This window comes from Culex pipiens, chromosome 1, assembly GCF_016801865.2.
Source record: "Culex pipiens pallens isolate TS chromosome 1, TS_CPP_V2, whole genome shotgun sequence".
Taxonomy (NCBI): domain Eukaryota; kingdom Metazoa; phylum Arthropoda; class Insecta; order Diptera; family Culicidae; genus Culex; species Culex pipiens.
The window spans coordinates 127,159,892-127,182,478 of NC_068937.1; the positions used below are offsets into that span (position 1 = coordinate 127,159,892).

General features: G+C 42.6%; 1 protein-coding gene across 1 annotated transcript in view; it reads right to left on the reverse strand.

Moving 5' to 3' along the window:
• Positions 1 to 15,783, reverse strand: part of LOC120421795 (uncharacterized) — a 38,919-nt gene extending 23,136 nt beyond the window's left edge. Inside the window, exon 1 of the mRNA XM_039585067.2 lies at positions 15,149 to 15,783. The gene's annotated coding sequence lies outside the window, so the exon portion shown is untranslated. The remainder of the gene's footprint in view (positions 1 to 15,148) is intronic.
• Positions 15,784 to 22,587: the final 6,804 nt, after the last annotated feature.

Sequence of the window (22,587 nt, forward strand, 5' to 3'; positions counted from 1 at the left end):
CGTTTCGACTGACTCTATAACAATAAGCCAAGATTGGGACATGCGCGTGGAGGAGCAGTTGCGAACATCCTGGCCACAGAGTCCTCTCACTCCAGGGACCGGAGTGTGGCAGGCAGGCGTTACATAGACGATGAGGATCAGCATCTATGTACTCCCGCTGGTGTGCTATGGCTATGGAAGGGAAATTTCCATTTTATAGTATATGTACACGGAGAGTTCTGTTCAGTTGCGGGGGTGGGTGGGTGAAACGGCTGGCAACACTGAAATCGATAAGCGTTACGCCGCTGACCGCGCGCTGACCGTTGTCTAAAAGTATGTCAGACCTGCTTGGGAAGATGAGCGCGGGCCCGAGAACCTGTGCCAGGCCGACCGCCCACCCGTTACAAGAAGTGGTGCGTCTTTCGGAACCAAAGTGGAGAGCGGGAGGCATAAAATAAAATTTATACGAAAGTATTTTTCTTCTTTGAGTCGACACGAGGATCGATATAGAAAGCGCTATACGGCTGAGGCAAACATTGGAAAACGGCCACCCTGCCGAGGTCGCGCCGAACCGAGCCGAAGCGCGCTCGGCACCGTGCAATGCGGTGCCGAGCGCGCGCTGTGGCCGAATTCCTCGGCGTTCGGTCGATGTTATTAATATTATTTAGAGGGAACGCGAACGCGGACGCAAAGCGAAGCAAGGGAGAACGAATAAAATGCGAACGAGCAAGCTGTTTTGATGGTTTCAGATCCGCCGAGGTGGGACGGCCCGACGAACGTGGCGGGACGGGTAACCTCGTCGCCGTTCATTCGCTGCTGCTGTAGCTATACACGTAATCTGATGAAGCACCGAGTGCCGACTTTTCATCGTCGTGTGTGCTGCTATAGTGTAGTAGCAAAGTTTCACCACCTTCAGGGCTTTTTGCTCGAGCGGCGAGTTGGTGTGCTTTTTGCTGTGCACACTGCTGATGACTGTGCCGTAGATTACGAAAAAGAAACTCGTCGTCGTCGCGTCCGTTGGACGCGCCGCGGTGGCCGTACAAGCTGGTGCGTGACTTCATCGCGGTTTTTAGTACAAGTGTGCTAAAAAGCGAGCGTGGGGTGACACATTCGCTGAAATTAATGCGTCGTAAGAATGAAGTCGGCTCTCGCGGGGGTATTTGAGTTTGGGATGTTCGAAAAAACTTTTAGAACATTGTTCTAAAAATTAGTTTTTAGTACAATTTGAAATTTCAAGGCGCTTCTACACATGTACGTTGGTCAAACTTGAGCAACCCTACCGTCCCGTACAAAGGAAACGCGTTCGTGACGTGGATGATAGGCATTCACGGCAAACGACCGCGTTCCACTGCGCGAGCGAAGAGGAGGGCAACGTCGGAGAGTCGAGAAAAAAAAACTTATTTATAAGAATTATATAAAAGTTGTTTTATTTTTTGAGTTTGCCTTTCGCTCATCAACGCGCGAGCCGCGCGTTGTAATCATATTCTCTTTGTAAATTGATGTTTTTTTCTTGAGCCTTGTCTCTCTCTCGCGCGCTCTTGCTCCCTTTTTCTTGCGTCTTCTTCTCTTTCGGTTAATTTTTGCCCCGTCCGCTTTGTGGCGTGCTTCTTCGCTCGCTCGCTGTGCTCTTTCGACTCTTAGCATAACTTCAAACCATTATACCGCAACGATTTGGAGACGACGTCGATGGTGGCCGGCCAGGGCAGGAGAGGACAAACCTTGATTATGTCTTGGACTCAATCATTGCTGCTGGCGGCGGACCTGCAGCGCAATACCTTGGGTGCGCGACGGAGGTAGATGACGATAATTTCCTTCACACAACGGCGCGCCGCGAAGGTTGAAACGGTGGTCACCGTCTGAACGAGCGTATTGTGTAGGTACGAGAAATCTACCGCTACACAGCGCTCACGAGGTGATGGCATTTCCGTCGAGTCACAATTTCTGCGAAACAACTCGCAAGTCGCGCGCGATGGGGACTTTTTGATTGGATTGACGACGACCGGCTGGTTCGGGCAGATTAGGCCTAGAAGAAGGTCTTTAGTGTCACCTGTTGCATGCAAGCTCGCGAGCGCGCGCTTTTTTTTTCAAGAGCAAAACTGTCTCTTTCGCGTGTAGTCCTCCTACTCCTCAAAGTGTGTCCTCTCGCGGCGGATATCTTGCCGGACTGTCGATGCTCTCGTGTGTGCGCCGCGCGCGGGTTTTCCCTCTTTTATTATTTATGTTATTTAAATTTAATGCACCCGCCGAACTTCCGAGCAGCAGTAACGGCCAAGCATCGAGAGTGAAAGGATTCCGAGAGAAGAATCGTGACGTGAGCGTTCTAAGCTCATCGATAACGAGGTGGGAGGAGGTCGGCGGAATTGTTTATTTCTTGACTTTTTTTTGATAAGGTCCTATAAACAAATGTAAACATTGAGTGTATCCCGCTTACTCCGATCGACTTTGACATAAGGTGTGAAAGGGATACACTCAATGTTTACATTTGTTTATAGGACCTTATCAAAAAAAAAAGTCAAGATTTGTTTTGCGCGCTCAATGGAGGTCACGAGCAAGGACACATATTGTCGCCGGGGAAGACGGGTCTAATAACTCGGTGCGCAGCGCTTCCGCACACCGGTAAGGAGACCAGGCGTGCGTCAACGTGCGTGTCTTGCGGGGGTGGCGACCAGCTCAGCTCTTTCGTAATAAAATCCGGAGCGGTCGTTGCTGGAGATTGCACATAGACACAAAAACGACTCATTCTACACTCGCCATGTACTCGGGGGAGGTTGAACAAAAAAAAAGCTACGATAACTAGCAGAACATGAGCGTATCGGGCAAAACAAGCTCCCGCAGCATAAAGCTTCCCAGCGTTGCCATGGCTACGGTCAGAATACAGTATCAACGCAAGCACATAACCTCTCTCGCAGCACATAAGCTGCCGGAAAGCTTCCAACAGGGAAAAACCACGGCCTGCTATGTGCTGTATAGCGCAGTACAACCACAGAACAAAACACATTTTCATAGCTCTGGAAGCCCCGGGGGTCGTTCCAGCGGGTAAAGTAGAAGTGGCACAAGGACGGAAGGAACGAGAGAGCTTTATGTGCACATAAAACAGGTCGAGAAAATTTTCCATTTACCACCCACTCTGACAGGGGTGGGTGAAGTCACCCACCACAGTCGATACCGTCGTCGTCGTTGGAACGGGAATCGGGTGGGTGGTAAAGGACAAAGCTATGTGCTCGTATCTCTCGAAAGGTTGTGGGGGCGCTTTCAGACTGATAAAGCGTCAAGAATCGTACGGTGGGGAAGGGTGAGCTTTTTAGGGTAACAGGACTCGTCGTCATTCGCTTCGGTAGATCCTCAATTGAATTTTAAAGGGAAAATGAACATCTTCAAGTTGAGATCTTGAGCGAAATTTGTTGAACTGGCTTTGTCCGCAGGTCAGCATGACCTGCGTTGACACCAACTCAACTATGGTCGCGCAGGTGGTCAAATCTAAGCAGAACCATGAGTCTGCTTCAGTTTTGACCAGCAACTCCTGCGAAAGCAGACCACAGTGAACCCGTCGATTAGGACAACGAACGCGTCCAACGTGAGCCGTGTGAGTCCTGTTGAATGATTTATGGCGCGGCTGGGCTATTGCGCGTACACACATTCCTGGAACACGTTCCGTAATCCGTCGTTTTCGCAACCGTGCTCTCTCTCGCGCTTCCGATGACGACTGACGACGGGGGGCGATTAGAATGTTTAAACTGCCTTACGGACACGCGGGTGAGGCAGACAGGGTTCGTCTGACCACGTGCTATTATTTATTTCTTGCCGTGTTTTTTTCCTTCTATTTACCGAAATTATGCGTGTAATGCAAGGCAAGTCGGTGAGGGGGGAAACCCCTTTTCAGGTGCTCTTTTTGTGTGACACGAATAAGTTTTGAGCGTTGACCCAATTCTCGTGAGATGCAGGTGCATCGAACTCCGCAGCAGCTGCTGCTGCAAGCCGAAAAGAGCATCCTGACAGAGTCGCGTGCGTCTTGTGCAGCAAGAGTTCGTTCTCGACAGCAGCAAAAAAGTTGCTCATGTGAACACACATCTTTATATGAACTTTTACCAGCAGGCCGGAACAATGCAGCGGAGACTTGAGGGGGGACCGGTTGCATTTACCGCGCCGATTCCGTTATGTATAGATTTTGGCCCAGAAGTGTGTGTGTGTGTACTCGAAAAGGCGCGCGCGAGCTGCATCGAAATAAAGGGGTTGCAGAAATTTTGTATACATAAAATCTAAGTTTTCGCTCTCGTTTCTTCAGAGGAGAACATCCTCGCACACGTTGCAGCAGGACAACAGAAAAAAAAAGTCCTGCTTGAAAAAGCGAGAGAACGAGAGAAAATCGAGAGCAAGCATGTTTTCATAATATTTTATTTTATTGTGGTATTTATTTTATAAATCAACAGGTTCCTTACACCCAATCGGGCCATCGTCGTCGTCGAAAGTGAAGCAGCTGTTTTCGGGGTCCTGTCCTTGTCCTGTCACCCCTACGTCGTCGTCGTCGTCCTGCTGTCTGCCATGATGTATTGACGCGACGACGGCAGCGTGTCAACCGAAAAGGATATCGCAAACACTCCCCAACCCCCTTTTCGAAGAATCGTCCCGGCGAGCTTTCTCGGACGGACCATCAAACTTTCGACTCTCATTATCAACTTCGGAGAAGTTTTCGGGAGCTTCATTGTGCTACCCTTTTGTATCTCGAAGGACTTGAGGGTAGCTTTTGTGGTACTTTTTAAGATTTCTACCAAAAGTGCTTGATTTGTAACATAAATCGTAATCCCTGTTGATTTAAAATGTCATTGACCATTTCCAGAGTTTTTTTTTGAAAAGGACCAATAAACTATTGTCTTTCATATGTTTATAGGACCTAATAAAAAAAAACTCTAGATTTGTAGTGTGTATAAACAAATGGACCGGGTAATAATACCCCGAAACGGACTTGTACTTTCTTAAGCGTGTACTTGATTTTGACAGCTAATGAAAAGATGCGCGTGTTTTTGTTTACGCTGGGAACAGTTTAGAGTGAACGTTCGGCGCGGAAGTGTGAGTGTGCTGAAACCGGTGGTGCCGCGTCCGGAATGTCGTGTCTCAAGGAGTCCCGGATGTCTACACAACATCGCCAAAAGGTCAGCTAATCTTAGTTCAGGGATTGGGGTCCTGATGCCAAGAAATTTTGCGATTGCCGCTCATTTCGTAACAACTGTAACGATAACTCTGCCAAGGGCAAATTCTGTGAAAACTTTTCCCAAGCATCCGGACCCTTTGTCTGTTCATCTCGTTGGAGATAGTTGCAAAAGGGAGGGCTTCAGAACGGGTCCATTAGTTTAATTAAAACTATGCTTAGAGTTTAGCAAGAGTGTCACACCGTGCCGATCATCGTGTCACGATCGCGCTGCGCAGAAAAGGCATTCATTATGCAGAGTCCTGCTCGGAACTCGGATCCCCGTCAGCTCTGCTGGGAAGGACTCTCGATGCGGTTGCAAAACCAGTTGCTGAAATTTTAATCAGCCAAAGAGGGGGACATGCAGGGAATTATTCCGAACAAGTGTGTATACGGATGATTCACCCGGTGCCACCACCACCCTCGTCGCACAGGGGAGTTCCAGCATCAGCCGGGCTCGAAACTACGTCATTCGGGAATGGAATGTTGCCACGCCACGGAGACGTGTGACGTCCCTCATTCTCTAGCCGTCGTCGTCGGTTCTATTTTCGGAATAGAACAATGTACAAGGTTTGGCCTGAGTTGTGTCGGCAGTCGGAATGGAATCGAAGCCAGAACATCGGCGCTGGGGTTGTCCCGTTCGGGGCCAGTGCGCAAGCGCCCCCCAATTCCATGTCAGAACTTTGGGTGTAGATGTATATATGTGGTGACGGTGTGGTACATAAACGACCGAAAAAAACAAAGCTATGGCAGAGCGACGGCAGGACCTGGTATCATTATCCCTTACCCCTAGGATCTATCCCGGAGAGAGGTTATCACCGGGGGGTGGTTGGGCGAGCGGGGTAGTTGGCACATAGAGTGCTTTTCTGATCGTCCCGACCCCGGCTCCCGGCCTGATCCTCCTCAGGATATATACTGCAAAAGGGAGGGTGGTGACTTCTCTTTTGCTCGGGTTACCTTCTGGATGACCTGTTCGGCGCGCGGGGGAGTATGATCATTTATTTGCGCTTGTGTGTACGTACATGCCATGATTGTCCATCCCGTTGACGACCGGATTGTGTCTCTATGTTGAAAAGCTTTAAACATCGAGCTTGTTTCAACGTCGGGTGATCCCAAACAAAGCGCTGTGCCGAATGCGTAGATTTTCAGGCAAAATAATTACGGCAAACCTATGATTCTGTGGCGTGTGTCCCACGGGAGAATCCCGGCAAGTAACTCGCGCCAACCCTTGAGAAATGAGATTTTTCCTCCCCCGAAAAAAAAGAAAGAAGGAAAAACGACGACCCTTCTTCGCTGAACGTCGTTGTTGTCTGACACCACCACCACCCCGAAGAGCGAAGAAAGCAGTAGAGTGGTGCACAAACGTGTGCGATTCCGTCCATCCGAGGCACCCCTTTTCTGCCGGAGAACCCATTTGAGCGAGGGAGGTGGTCCTCCACCCCCTATACTGCGGCCGATTAAATTGCTGCGTATACTACTACGGCGAAGAAGGTCTCCGGCTAATGGGAACGTCTGGAGCAAGTGAGAGCAAGCAAACCGGGTGTGTTCTAGCGGGTGAATTAAGTTGATTGAAATATTAAGTAGCGTTTGATCGATTGCGCGTGGAGCGCGCGCCAGATTTCAAATCGACCGTTAGCGCAGCGTGGTTCATCGATTTCAACGGTTTGAACTTGATCAATGCTTGATCTACTAGGTCGTTTGTCAAAAGGTCTGTAGATTCTAAGATCTTAACTCCAGAATAGTTTGGACCATGAAGCATTCCGGGTCAACCGAGCCCCAGACACCTTAGGTAACACCAGCGGCCATCGAACGCGCGGCCACTCGGTGTACCTCGGACTGTCAAGAAAAGAAACGGTGCTTGACCGCGCGTTAGGGGGAAACACAGGGCCGCGCACCGTATTGAAGCACATATTTCTATCGGCTGGATCGCGCGGGCCTGAGCACTCAAAAGAAACTAGTTTCTGTTTCTCTTTTCGCGCGCCGTCGAGAGCTCCCCACAACTTTCGAGGTTTCCATGCTTCTGCAGGGTAGCTTGGGCTACCTTGGTACCATGGGGCTACCCGCCAAGTCTTGAACAGCGGCAACCCCCCTACCGGTCACGACGCGCTGTGAAGTGTGTAGAAATTTTTTCGTTGTTTCGACGCCGCCGTGCAACGTTCAATGCTATTTCACGGAGTCGCGCCACATGTGCTGTTGTGTGGGGAGCTCGATAGAAAACGGTTTCAACACCGCGAGACTTGATCGAGACGCTGCTGGTTTCGCCGTCGACGAAACTTTCCTGCGCACTTCGACGATTGCTCAAGTTGACGCGTTGGCGGATCGTCACAAACGGCGGAATTCGTGAACAAGGTTGCGAGCTTATCTCAACGCGACGACAGTCGCGAGCGAGCGCGGTTTGGTGACTCAGCTGCGCTCTCAGAACGTCGCGCTGACGTCAGCCTGTGTGCAGCAGCAGATCCGTCCAAGTCACGAAGTTTCTTGGGAAGTGACTGAGCGAGCGCGCGAAGAATTTGCGGAGATCGCAACATAATCTCCGTTCGATTCGTTTGAGGCACTCATTTGCGCGAAAGCTTTGTCTCATTAAGCTTGATGTGTTCAGTGAGAAGAGCACATAATTCGAACACCTCCGCACACTCGGTGCATTTGTGCAATTGTTTGAATAACTTATGTCAGGTTGCCACTGGACACCATCCTGGCACACGCACACACACACAGAGCAAGCCATGCTCGATTAAACCACCCTCTGGCTGACCCGCGTGGTTATCGCACAAGCAGGCGGGGGTGAGTAAGCGCTCGGTCACCATGGCAACGTTTAATTTTAAACTTTTGCCCGAGTGCCGTCATGTGAGTTTTGTGTGTACATAAATAATAAGCTCCTCGCTCCGCTTCCGTCAACCGATCTGTCATTCCGAGAGTGCAAGCCTATGTGAGAGCTACCTACAGGAATGTGGCCCTCTCTATGTACTCTGTGTTCTCTCGTTCGAGTCAGGACATCCCGGAACCGCAGGGACGGACGGTCGGGATGCACAATTGTGCATAACCATGTGTGTGTGTGCCCTATATGCTTCAGCGGTCAGGTCACATCACACACCCGAGCAGAACAGAGGCTGTAGAACAAAACAGAGTTCTCCGGAATACCAGGTTGAACAAAAAAATGTGCAGCTTATGTGAAGCTTATAGTTTTGCATACATGTGCATGTGCGGCCCTTGTCCAGCAGAACCCAGAAAAGCCCACAGTGTGCGGTGGTTTGGATCCCCCCCCCCCAATCCGGCCATCCCCCCGTTTCTGCCAGAGATGATCCATCCAAATCGGCCTGAAATATTAACCAACGGACGCACGGGTAATTGAAGCAATTCCTGGCGACAACCCCGGCCAAGAGCCTGGACACCCACAAGTACCCTCGAGACTACTGGATCCGGAGGGCCGCAGGTCAATCGAGGGGGCACACATTAGCATTATGAGCTAGAGCGAAGAAGCAGGGACAAATCCTGTGTGACAGTATCCAAAGGCTTGAAAGGACATTCCGAAGATCAGGGATGAAGGTTGGCAATCTTATTGGAGTGCTGGATTTGAGGGAATCTTGAAGACCGGTGAGGTCTTGGAAATGCTCTTCTAAGATGGCTTTCCAGTAGCAATCATTTAACAGTAAAGTCTATTTTAGTTACCTACAGCTTGGGTTGGATGCGAACTCGTAATTAAACTATTCTTTTAATATATTTTCTTTGGAAAATCATAATTTAAAAAGCATTTTCTATATTTAGGAAAAGGCTAGGATTGAAAATTTAAAATTGCATGTATATTTTAAAACTATTTTGAATAACCCAAACCCAAGTCCTGCTACCTTCCTTGGATGACAAAATTAACAAAAATCATTGATTCTGCCAAAAATCTTGCCTTTTTCATACAATTTTATACAGTCCAGACTTGATTACAAGAAGGCCATGGAAAAAATTCACTTCGGATAATCGAACCTAACTGAGACTCGATTATCCGATGCTTGGGTCCTGAAGATTAGATTAAATTGCTGATATATTGTTCACACCGATAAATCTTATTTTTCTGAGCTTAGCGACCCTCTGTACGACCAAAAAGGGTTTTTTTAAATCAATTATGAAATTTTTTGAAACATTTACTTCGGGGTCTTTTTTACATAACATATCTTCTTGACAGTTCGTTCAAATTGATCCATTTAAAATGTTGCCTTGCCACCCTATAATCCAAGGTTTCAATTACCCGATGGAACTTGGGAAACTCCGAATAAATTCCAGACTCGATAATCTGATGGCATCAGAAAAAAAACACTTCGGATAATCGATTTTTTTTTCTTTGTCTTATTTTTGATTGTCGAGCATGACCCTTAAACTACTGTAAAGTGATCAAAAAAAATTAAATCCAAGATGGCGGCCAAAATGGCGATGAATGAATATTAAGAAATAAAATGCATTTGGTAATTTTTATGGCAATCAGCTAATTTAACTTAAAATGGGTTCGCAGAATTCGAATTTGATAAAATGGATTAAAAGAAAAAAACGAAAAACCTTTTTTTTGTGATTTGATTATCTGAAGTCCCATACAAACCTTCCAATAATCGAACTTTGGATAATCGAAACTTCGGATAATCGAGAGTGGACTGCTCTGGAAACAAATATTTTTTTTTTACTTTTGTGGTCAACTATGAAATAAGCGACCCAAATTTAGTTAAATTTATGTGTTTATTCTCAAATAGTTATTTTTCTAAAATTGAAACTATTTGCAGGAATTTAATATTTTGATGAATTTCGGTAAAATCAGCCTTAAATCATGCCTGCAGAATTTGATGATACTGTTTGCATTGAAGGTTTGAATGTCCGATTGAGGTTAGAAATTGTAATATTTTCTGTAAATTTAATGTTTTAGTTCAAAAAGAAATAAAACTTCCAGAATGTATTCCCAAAAGCTCATCTGGCAAGACACAACCAAAAATATAAAACATCAAAATAAAACCCGAACAAAAATCCACTTCCAACTCTTTCCCAATTCTCGCACACTCAACGAGACAAAAACAACCCAAAAAGCACCCAGCACTACTCAAGAGACAACGACAACGATCCCAGGAGAAGGGACAGCTTGGGAACGCATGAACAACAGCAAAAAAAACTTCCCTCAAAACTTTCCGAGTCTAGAAGAAACCCGGAGCTTCGCCGCACATTCCATTACCCCCGGGAGAACGATCAGCACAAAGCAAAACTGTGGAGAAAGGAAAAGGAAACGAGAGAAAACCCCTCAACGAGCTGAATTGATGAGGCGAATGAGCGTGCGAAGCAACAAGACAAAAAAATCCGATTAAGACGAGGGGGGAAAAAGAACATCGGCGAAGCTTTAAGATGTGTGTGCTGCTTGCTGGGTTGGGAAATTAGTGCAAGATGCAGCACAGCACACATCACTCTTCTCATTAAAACGAAACGAGGAGAGAACGGATGAGACAGCGCAAGAGAAAGAGCAATGAGACCGGGGGAATGAGGAGGGTAACGGCGCGGCGCGCTGTCTTATCAGTGATTTCCTCTCTTTCTCTCTCTCGACAATTGGCATAAACGCAAAAGTGCTCTGCTAAGAATATGATTTAGCGAGCGACGGTTGAGGAAGTTTGGGTTGTGCGGGGTTTTCCGAAGAAGTTCATTCGTTTTTGCGAGGAAACGGAGCGCAAAAAAGGTTGAATGAATGGGGAATGAATTTGCGTGTCGTTCGGTCGGACGACGATACGATTCCTATATTCTAATGGGAAAAGGTACATTAAAATAGAGTAGCCGTGTAGTAAAATAAAAACGACGAATCGTCTGCTCGTGTATTTCTAAAATTTTCGTGCGTAAGCAAACACACATGGGTGTTCGAGAGGCAGCTGCCGAAAAAGAAGAGAGAGTCGGAAAAAGGCGCGTGAGCGTGCGGGGGATGGGATGCTGTACGGTCCAGCAGCAGGTCGTCCACGAGAGCAAAATGAGAAAAGACTCTTACGCACAAAACCACACCATGCCTAGCGTTGTGTGTAGTAAAGTGAACTTTCCTCGTAAAAGCGCGTATCGGAGAAATATGGGGCGCGCGCGTATGCAGACGAGAAGGACGTGGACGGCCTCTCCGGGGTGGACACACACGTGTGTTAGCACCACACCGTGCACATAGCCGCCCGTGGAGGCACAACCTCCCACGACCACGCGCGCGCTTTCACGGAACATGGCCAAGTCTCGCCGGATCGCCGGGCCAGACTAATGAATGAGAAAATTTATATAAGTTGTACCGGAGACGACGTGCTATGCCCCCCCTCCCCCGCTATCCCGTTCGGTCCGAGAATTTGTTTATTGTTATTCTGCACGTGGTACTCGCCAGAACACGTGAGCCACCGCCGATCACAGCTGTTCAAAGAGAGAGAGCGCGCGCGCCCGTATCAGCTGACATGATCATCTGCCGGGGGTGAACTCTAGACCAGTTGGAATTGGCGCTGCAACAAGCCGCCTGTTCAAGCAGATCGAGAATCAATCATCGATCGATCGACCCAGAGCGAGAGCGAACCAAAATAGTGGCGAAGCGCACAGCAAAGCGGAACTCGCAAACACACAGAGAGAGAGAGAGCGAATTAAAACAAAACGACGATCACAAGTGATCGTGAGAAATGCCATTAAGAATCGCTTTGATCGCATTGATCGAACGCGCGAGAGCGCTCGGTATCTAGTTTGCCGTGCAATTCTAAGCAATTGGAGAGCGAACACGGTGTGAAGCGGAGAACCGAAGGAGAATCGGGGAAAAAGCGGAGAGCGAGTGCAAAGATCATTGACGTTACTTCTATTGAAGCTTTAATTACGGTTAATCACATATTCATGTCTGAGAAAGGGCGCTTAGACATGTGCGCAGCACGAAGAGAGAGAGGGAACAGCTGAGAGAGCGAGAGAATTACCGCGTTCACAGGAGTGATAACACGCACCGCAAGCATGCTCTGGTTGTAAACAAAACATTGCTATTTTCGGCGGCGCGGTGAGAGCGAAATCGATTGACGACAAGCTGACAGATGAGCGCGCGCGCCGGTAATTGCGCTACGAGTTGCGTGCCGTTTTGCGGGGTTCGTCGTTTGGGCGCGTTAAGGCGTCGACTTTTGTTTTAAAGCTTACGAATCCTCGAAAAAATACCATTCTTAATCGAATCTCTAGATAATCTTAAAACTTTTTTCCGATGTCATGTGTTTGGTCGTAAATGCCCAAATTGACCCTGAAAATGCTTTGTAGGGATTTTTAAATATATAATCACAAATGGCTGCCAATATGGCGGAGGTGGACCATTGAGAATATTCATTTGGTAGTGTTATAGGTTACATCAACCACCCAAATTGGACTATTTTGGTGTCCCTAAAAACGAATTTGGTCTTAAATTTAAAAAAAGAAAAACTCGACTATCCATTTTTTTAAGAACTTCGGATTTCGAATGCTGAAATTGACTTTAAAAATGATTTTATGGGATTTTAAAATATATAATCCAAGTGGTGGACATTAAGAATATTCATTTCGTAATTTAACAATCACTAGAATTTCACTATTTTGGGTTCACTAAAAAAGAATTCGGAGCTAAGAAAAAAAAATCGATTCGAATTATTTCTGAAGACCTTCGGATATTAAAACTTTGAATTATCAAAAATTCCTATTTTTTCTATACACGATTGTAAACTTTACGGTACACCTTGACGATATTTTATTTTTGCCATTTACATGGTCTGAAAAATGTTTTTTCGATTATTGCTACACAGAAAAAATTATGTAAATTTGGAAGCTTTTATTTTGGAAGGTTGAATATTACCTCTTTTATGATGTAATTTTACCTCAATTTAGACTGAAAAAGTGACATTACACCAGAAAAGTGGTAAAATTAAACATTTCCAGAGGTAAAATTACACCTTTTTCTGACATAAAAGATGTACCCCTTCCCAGATGTAATATTACCATGATTTTTTTTTTCTGTGTAGTCGCTCTATTCGAAGATTCAAACAGTCGTAAATTATTTCGAAATGTTGTCACAAGGAAGGCGTATTTAAGCCAATTTAAATAAAATCTTGTCAATTTATGTTATTTTGAGTTCATTTTATACACAACAAATTTACTTTGAGAAATTTGAAGAAGTTTGCTTAAAACCATCTGACCTCTTTGGAAATTTTGATATCCAAGAGTCAAAAATATGTGGAGGTAAAAATTTCAAATTCCACCAAAGTGACCAATACAATAATCACGAACAAGTTTATTTTACAAATTTAGGCATTCTGTTGGAACATATCAAACTATCGTTGAATACAATTGCTAAACCTTTAAGAAAATTGATTTCCAAAGCGTTTGCTATTCCAAATCACACAACAACCTGCTCCAACTGGAACCCGCTCATCAGTGAGTCTGCCGCAAGACTGACTGCAAATAGAGCAATAAAAAACTGGTACACCTCAGGTACCCAAAACACGCAAAAAAGCGAAAAAAAAAAGAAAAACAAATTCATTCAGAAATTTCGCCGCCAACCGTCTCCTTTTTTTTTCTCGCGCCACCCGGAGAAAAACTTCCGAATCGATCCCGTCCGACCGACCGACCGACCTACCTCCATCAATCAACCCTCCGGCGTCGTCAACCGATTCATAATGCATGCAGATATCGGCACGAAATATATTCATTCACTCAATCTTTAGTCGTCGTCGTCGTTGGCGGAAAAAGGAAGCGGAATATGATTTGACGACGACGACCCCGGTCTGGGGTTCTACGAAACGAGCGTAGAAACGGAAGAAACGGAAAAAGTAAATAAACAACCCCTCGCAAGAATATGTGTGTGTGTGCGTTGGCCAGCCTGCATGCACTAGCAGCAGCAGTACAAACTGACACGATGCTTGACAGATGATGATGGTTGCGAAATGAGACGCGCAGAGTCTAACAAGTGTCTGCGAAAGGTGCGGGTTGTTTGGGTGGAAGAATTTGGGGTTTTTTGAAGGTCTGGTACGAGTGAAACTGCGAGGGACATTGAGTCCATCTTGAAATTCAGAAGAAAACTCGAAATAGTTTCTTAACATGAGCGTTTAGCTCAAATTTCCTGATTAGCGTTAGCAGGTCTACGGCGCTAACGCTCACCTTTTGTTTGGCACTTCTTGCGCGTCAAGTACTCGCGTGCACTTGCTGCACCCAAAGGAAAAATATATCTCAAAATCTGCAACAGTGGATTTGCTGCAGAAAATGTCATATTTTATAACATTTTTTGCAGCAAGCCCCTAGAACATTTTTGCCCGCGTGTAAACATTTCAGCGATCTGCAGTTCTCACCAACACATATAAGGCTGGCCCGTCCCCGAGCAACACTCAAAAGAGAAGCATATGTTGGTGCTCTTTCACTCACTTTTCATCAAGCGTCCATGGCGCGGTGGTAGCGTGTCGGATTGATAACCAAGAAGTTGGTGGTTCAATTCTCAATCTGTTAAGGGTTTTTTTGTGAAATACAACCAAAAAGCCGTCGGTAATGTCGATAATTGTCGGTAACGGGCAAAAATGTCATACGCCTATATCGCAAAAAATGCATGAGGACAGTTTTCATGCAGATTCTGATATACTTTCATGCCGCCATGTATCACAATCATGCGACTGCCAGTTGGGTGTGTAAACAACCGAAAAGCCCCAAAACTGCTTCTCCACATCGTAGTAGTCCTCTATTCGCGATAGTTGTTGCGCTCACCAAACAGCTCTCGCACGCTCACACTCACTCACTCATGCCGCAATTGCTCTACATTTCCATCCTCGCCGATCGAATGTCACTGCTGCTGTTTTGAAGGCATACACACGATCACACAAACATATCGTGCACTATCAGCTCTCTTCTAAGCGGCACCGCAAGTTTGTTTACAAACTGTGTGTTAAGGCGCGCACTTGTCGCTCGCGCGCGTTTTCCTCCTTCAGCACTCTTGTGATAAGAAAAAGTCCTTGCAAGGATTGTTGGTTCCAGGACGAGACGTACCTGTTCATTCGATAGGTGTGTGTTGTGCACAGGACTCTCGGTGTTCAAAGTACTGCCGCGACCATGGTTGTTGAAAACACCGTAGATCTGCCTCGTCGTCGTTGTTCCGGATATCTCCCGCGCTCAGGTTTCTACACTCTATTGAACTACGAATATTCGTCTTGTATCTTCACTCTTGCTCTAGTTTTCCTCTAGTCTTCACCGTCCAATTTCACTGCGATACCCGCCGAATTTCACTGAACATCTCTCAACACATCGCGGGAAACCTCTTCAGGATCTGGTCCCGCTGGACACCGGACTCCCAGGATACACTTTTCATTCAACTATTGGCCACAAAACCTCGCGTCGCGAGATACAAAACCCCCGAAAACTCTGCGTGTATCTCCGTATACCAAAAAACTCTCGACTCGACGAGCGCTCGTAAAAATGCTGTGTGCAGTGTGTTGTGTTGTTGTGTCGAGGGCCTTCGCCGTCCGCACAGACTACGCTCTCTCCGGTATAGCTCGCCTATATCATGCAGCGCACAAAATGTTACTAATCTACCATTCGCTTCAATCCCACAGTCAGACCCTCGCGCTCGTTCGCTTCGTTCGCTTGCTCGCTTCGTTCGCCTTGTGTCGTTCATTTTATTTTTCCTTCATCATCATCGTCAGAGTTGCTGCTGCTGCTGCTCGTCGTCGTCGTCGTCGTTGCCTGTGTTCAGTCGACGGTCTTGCTGGCTATATCCATCAGGTTCGAGCTCGCACACAACCTTACGGTTAGAGCTACCTACAGCAGCTTTTCTATGTGTGTGCGACTCGGTTACAGGGAAATTCCACCGTTTCGGAACAGCTCGGGTGCTTTGTTTGGGCGACGATGGGGAGCGAAGCTGTGCTGAAACTTGTGTGCTGCCTGTTGAAAAACCGAAACCGACTCGCCAATCGTGCAATCCACCCAACATGATTTCAAGGTGGCTTGCGGTGGTTGAGCTGGGGTTAGAAACAGAGTTTTTTTTTTGCTGAGCTATCGGGCGTCTACGTGGAATGAAAAACTTTTTGTTAAACAATGGAGACGGATGGTAAACGATATTATTCAAAGCACATCATTCCTTAATTTGGATGGCAACATTGAAATTTTAACTATTCGTAATGGCCCTTTTTCATTATTCAACATTTTCGCTTTTTTTTCGATTTTGCGACAAAAAAAGTGAAGTATTACATCAGAAAATGATGAATTTTCTATTCATTTTACACATTTTTTTAAGAAATATTACTCAAAAAAGAGTTAACCTACCAAATTTTCATCATTTCAAAATTAAACTTTTTTTTGCTGTGTAGAGAAAGATTTAATTTTGCTAACACTTCAAACAGTGCTTTGTTTCACGAAAATGCATATGGAACAATTTGACATGTTAGTGACTAGTTGAGTGTTTCTTCTCTCAGCTCTAGGTGAGGTCGAGGGAAGGGCATACACATCAAATTCCAAACCAATTTATTTTTATTCGCAAGCAAAATATATCTCAAAAAGTTTGAAGTCTTTTTTCCGATGTATGGTTCCAACATTCAAAATTTGTGGAAGAATTAAAAAACCTTGACTTGGCTAAAATGCATGAAAATATTCAACAATGACTTCTAAATGGTTTAGAAAAGTTTTAACTGGTTTTTTCAATGAAAACTTTAATTTCAAGCCATTTTTTTAGGAAATTTACGTTGACATTACTTATTGATTTATATTTTTTTAAATGGAAGTTGTAGTGAATATGCTTAGTTTTTTTTTTAATCTAGGATTTACCTGAATTTGGCTCTTAAATGGTTATAATTTGAAAACGATTGTTTTATTTAAAATAATATAAATAAAGCAGAGCAATTCTCTACAATTTTACATATCGACTTTCCATTGTATTTTTTTATTTCTAAAAAAAACTATTTAATTCGATTCCTTGAATAAGCCATTTTGCATCTTTAGGTTCTTCATACAAGTCATCTTACAAATTTTGGAACTGTCCATCGAAAAGTGCTATGAAAACATTCGAAAATCTGTATCTCGAAAAGGGATTTTCTGACCGAGTTGATGTCTTCGGCAAAGTTTTAGGCTGTAATTAGGACTATAAAGAGAAAAAAAGTTATACACCAAAACAAATATTTTTAAAATAACTTTTTGTCACAAAAACTAGGTTTTAACGAGCTAAACTCCATTTGGATTATTATTATTTTGCATTTTTTTTTTATATATTTTTTGTAGACTAGAAGTGCTAACTTTTGAGCTATAGAGTATTACGGGCGTTTTGTTTTTGTCCAGGCAAATTTGTCGCTGATTTTTTTTATTTTTATAAATTGTTTTTTGGAAAGAATTTTTGATACAATAATAATTCAGAGAATGATTTTGAAAATCTAATTGTAAATCGAAAAGTTCTTTTTTTTCTATTTTTAAAAATTGTGCCCATCTTTTTCCATCTTTGAAAAACAATATATTATGAAATCTGAGAAAATTCTCTTCAATTTGCTTTTTGGGACATTCTTGATCCGCCCTTTGCAAGGAATACTAAAAATGAGTTTTTGTAATGGCATATCTACAATCACTTTACTTAGAAAATTGCACTTATTTTAGGAATTTGAATCAATGGAAATGACTCTGATCATCAACAATGGAAAAGTAATCAAATTAGAAATTCGAAGTATGGTTTGGAGAATTTCAAAATCTACGGTAAGTTGACGTTTCCATATCAAAGGTAAACAAACAATTGCATAGCAACGTATATCAGCCCAGCAAGTTTTCTAAGTTGATTGTAGATGACGGCCGTATGTTGCTTACTTTTTCTAAGTAACTTATATATTTTTCTTTACTTAACTATTCTAAGCTAAGTAATTGTAGGTAAGCCATAAGTTCGTCTCAATTGATCCCCTATTTTCAATCGATGATATTTCAGATTTTCAACGTTAAAGTATGAAACTTGTGTGAAATTTTCTCAACCAATCTAAAAAAATATTTTCAGATTTTTTAAAACACGATTTATATTTCAATGAGGCCTAATAATATAGTTTAAATATGATTCTCAATATGATTACCAGCATTGGAAAGTGCACTTCAAATTGTTTTCATTTTTCAGGTTTTTTGAAAAAATATTCTTTTGGTCCTCGATTTTTCTGGTTGATTTTTAAACTTTGAAAATTATTTGCAACGGCCTTTTTTTTTTGTGAACAGATGTCAAAATTGAAGAATTTTAATGGTCCAAATTGCTGTTTTGATCATAGAAAAGCCCTCTATAGAGTTTTAGTCGAATAAAAATAAATACAAGTAAAAACAATTTACGTTTTTTTTCTGTAGGAATTCAAAATAATACATCAAATCAAATTTCCAAGGTTTCAAATGCTTTGTTAGTAGATTTTTACTTTTAAAAATGTTGTTAATCGGCAACACAAAGAATAATTCATTCCTAAAAAGTATGTCATCAATAACAAATCCCAATAATCCCACGATCGCAATGCTTTTCCCTTCCCTAAAGATTTGCCTGAAAACAGTAACAGAGCGCTCTGCCTCTGCCGGTTTCGCCCTCTCCCCGTCGTCGCACCATCATCACTTTGCCCTCAAAGTTTGCCTCGTTCGCCGTTCAGCTCGATTCCTTCCCCCATTATTCATCGCTACCCCCTATACGCCCTTCTTCCCTCAGTTCATACCATCGAACCAAGCTCTAGACCTGTCCTACCGAGCGACGACCACTTCTCTCGAGCGAGTTCAAACGGCACTGCGACGATGCGATGCGATGGTGGAGGAGGCATCGAAACAGCGAGTCAGAGTCAGAGCCATGAGCCAGTGCTCAACAACAGCAGCGAATGAACGAACGAACGAACGAACCAACGAACGAGCGAGCGAGCGGCCTTCTGCCTGTCCACATTTCTGTGAAAATATGTATTATAATATTATATTTAGTTTTCTATACACAGTATTTTTCCTCCTATAATCGAATATATTTCTACGTTCCCTTCTCGGCGCTTATATAAGGTGGAAGTAGCGAGCAGTATTGTAGTCGCGTTGTATAGGTTAAGGTTGAACAACAGATTGATCCTTTGATATCTATAGGGAACGTAATCTTCTGAAATAATAATACTTTAAATTAAGTACTCGATCACTCATTCTGTCTTAAAATTCGCCATAAATCATTTTTGCTATCAATTTTTGATCTTCAAAAAGCCTTGAAAAAAAAAACTCTTAAACTTTAAGAAAATCAAGGGTTTTGAAGTTTGACTTGTTTTATGTGTTTTGCAATGTTTTTTTTCTAATTTAATTATTAAAGAATTAACAACTGTTTTTATTTACTGTTAAGATTTCCTGTATTTCAACCAAAAATAAGCATGACATAATTTTTTGAATGTCCCAGACTATGCCTCTGCGCATTTTTTTGCAATTTATATGATAATGGTACTTTTCTTTGGTAGAAAATGTGAAAAATATAAAAAAAATTAATGAATGTGTAAAGTAAAGTTTGGCTAAAATAGATTTAGGCTTCATATAATCATATCATGATTTGATTGTAATGTGACTCCAGTATGATCCAAATCGATCTGAGTATGTGTAATCCAATTTTATGCCAACATGGGGACAAAAGATTGGTGAGAAATTTTGATTTAGAAACTAACCAGTACAATTCAATTATTATAACTAACACTCTTTTAATTTTAAATTGCCAAATATATATTCAAACAATAACAGTTCAAACAACACACTAAATTGTTTGCACATGATTCAAAAAAATATGTATAAAATTACTATTTTAGTTGTTTTCTGCAAAAGAATGCTTACAAAATGTTTTTTCTTTCGTCTTTCCGCAAGCTACATTTTTCAGTTTTTTTTACAATAATTTCTTGAAATTGTACCTAATTCAAATATTATTTTCAAATTGAAGTTAGGGGCTCATAAAATTGTCCCATAAATTCCGTTATATATTTTTTTTAGGGAATAATTTCTTGAAAGTGATGGTTCAATTCTTCTAGTTTAGTCTAATTTAAATTGTGGTTTGGTTGAGCGTTTTAGCAGAATGCATTACTGTGAATACAAAGAGACGAGTTGTTCCTTTTAATTCCGCTATATATTTTTAATATCTTGACAGATACGTATTTCGTCTACTACTTGCAGACTTCATCAGTGTTCTGTTCTCGACTGAAGGTTCATCGCTGGTGTATCCGTATTTGTAGTTACTGTAGGTACTACCTTCTCGTTCTTCTTTTGTGCCTGTATAGGTAACAGCTTAAACAGCCACGTTGAGCCGTTACCTGAATCCTTGTTGAGTAAACGTTTGTTGCCTGCCTTGAAGATTTCCAAACTTTCGGCGACAGCCAGCTTCGATGGGTTTGTGATGTGTCTTAAGATGACCGCGTCGCTAGTTGTGATGTTATGTTTTTCCTCGATGATGTGTTCGGTTACTGCTGACTTGAAATGGGGGACAAATCCTTTCCGTATTTCCTCCTTGGCAATTCTGACATATGTGTTTATATGCTCATCCAACCTGGTTTGCAGCAGTCTCTTAGTTTGTCCAATGTAGCTCATATCACAGTGGCCGCAGGATACCTCGTAGATGCCGGGTTTGCCTAAAGTCGGTATGGGGTCTTTCGTTGAACCTAAGATGGATTCCAACTGGCTGTTTCTACTGCTGAACACTAAATCGATGCCAAATTTAGCCAGTTTTTGTCGTAATGGGCGTGTTATCCTGTAGTCGAATTCTACTGCTGCTCTTCGTAGTGGCTCTACTGATGGCGTAAGGGTTGTGAGTGAGGTTCTGTGGAGTTTTCTTTCCTTCTTATCGATGATTGCTTGGATAGTTGTTCTGCTGTAACCGTTGATTTCCGCTGTTTCAAATATGTACTCCAATTCTTTCTGTTTTCCTGCTTCGCTGAGGGGTAAAGTTGTCATCCTATGTATGAAATAATGATATGCTGCCATCTTATGTTGGAATGAATGGTTTGACGTGGCTGGGATTGTTCTTCTGGTGTTTGTTGGCTTCCTGTAGATCTCGAAAGAAAACGAAGATGGGCAACCTGGTTCTCTTAAGATCAGGATGTCTAAGAAAGGTAACTTTCCTTCGACTTCCACTTCGTAAGTGAACTTGAACTAATTTAAATATTATTTTCAAATTGAAGTTAAAGAGGGGTTCGTAAAATTACCGTATAACTTCGTATAACATATATTATAAAAAATGTTCAAATTGCAGGAATGTTTCTTTCGTTTTTCTAACAATATCAAGTCCTCGAGTAAGGCATTGCATCGACTTCATCAAACTTGTTGAAATTTTCAGGGATTTTTTGCACATTTATAACATTGCATCAGTACCAAAAGCTGTTCAGCCTGGGAGGTTAAACAGTTTACATTCAAAATAAAAAAAAAGCTGTTTCTTGAGCAATTTAAAACAAAAATTCATTTTTCAAAAATTATCTGTAAGGACCTTAAAACAGTTTAATAACCTTAAAATGTTTCAATTGGACATGAGCAATTCTCTACCAAAACCGGAAATGGATTTTATTTGTATTTTTTTATTTGGCTCAAACTTTGTGGGGGCCTTCCCTATGACCAAATAAGCTATTTTGTGGCATTGGTTCACCCATACAAGTCTCCATACAATTTTGGCAGCTGTCTATACAAAAATGGTACGTACATATTCAAACAGCTGTAACTTTTGAGTGAATTTTCTGATCAACTTGGTGTCTTCGGCAAAGTTGTAGGTATTGTTGAGGACTATTTAGAAAAAAATAGGTACACGGAAAAAAAATTGCAAATTTTTTAATCAACTTTTTTTCCACAAAAACTTAATTTCCCAAAATACGTATTTTTTGATTTTCGAGATTTTTTAGGGGACAAAAACCCGCAACTTTTGAGCCATAGAGAAACATGGTCAAAAATCTGCCGCCGAGTTATGAATTTTTGAAAAAAATAGTGATTTTTGGAAAAAATCGAAATTTTATGCAAAAACAAATTTGACGTAATTTTTTAATGTAAAATTGAATTTCCAATCGAAAAGTACTTTACAGATTTTTTGATAAAGAAATCTGTTTTCAAGATATAGCCACGGAAGTTTGATTTTAGCGAAATATTCGCAATTTTTCGATTTTAAAAAATAGTGACCGTGAGTGACCATTTCTAGAAATTTTTTTTTTTTGAAAAGTTCAGAAAATTTGCCATAAAATTGTCTAAGAGACATTGAAGATTGGACCTCCGGTTGCTAAGATACAGCCGCTTTAAGGAAAAGAAACACGAAAATTGAAGTTTTCTAAGTCTCACCTAAACATCCCACCATTTTCTAATGTCGATATCTCAAATTTTCCGATCTTTTCGAAAAAAATATTTTGTAAATTTTTAAATCAATTTTTTTCCGTGTACCTATTTTTTTCTCAATAGTCCTCAACAATACCAACAACTTTGCCGAAGACACCAAATTGATCAGAAAATTCACTCAAAAGTTACAGCTGTTTGAA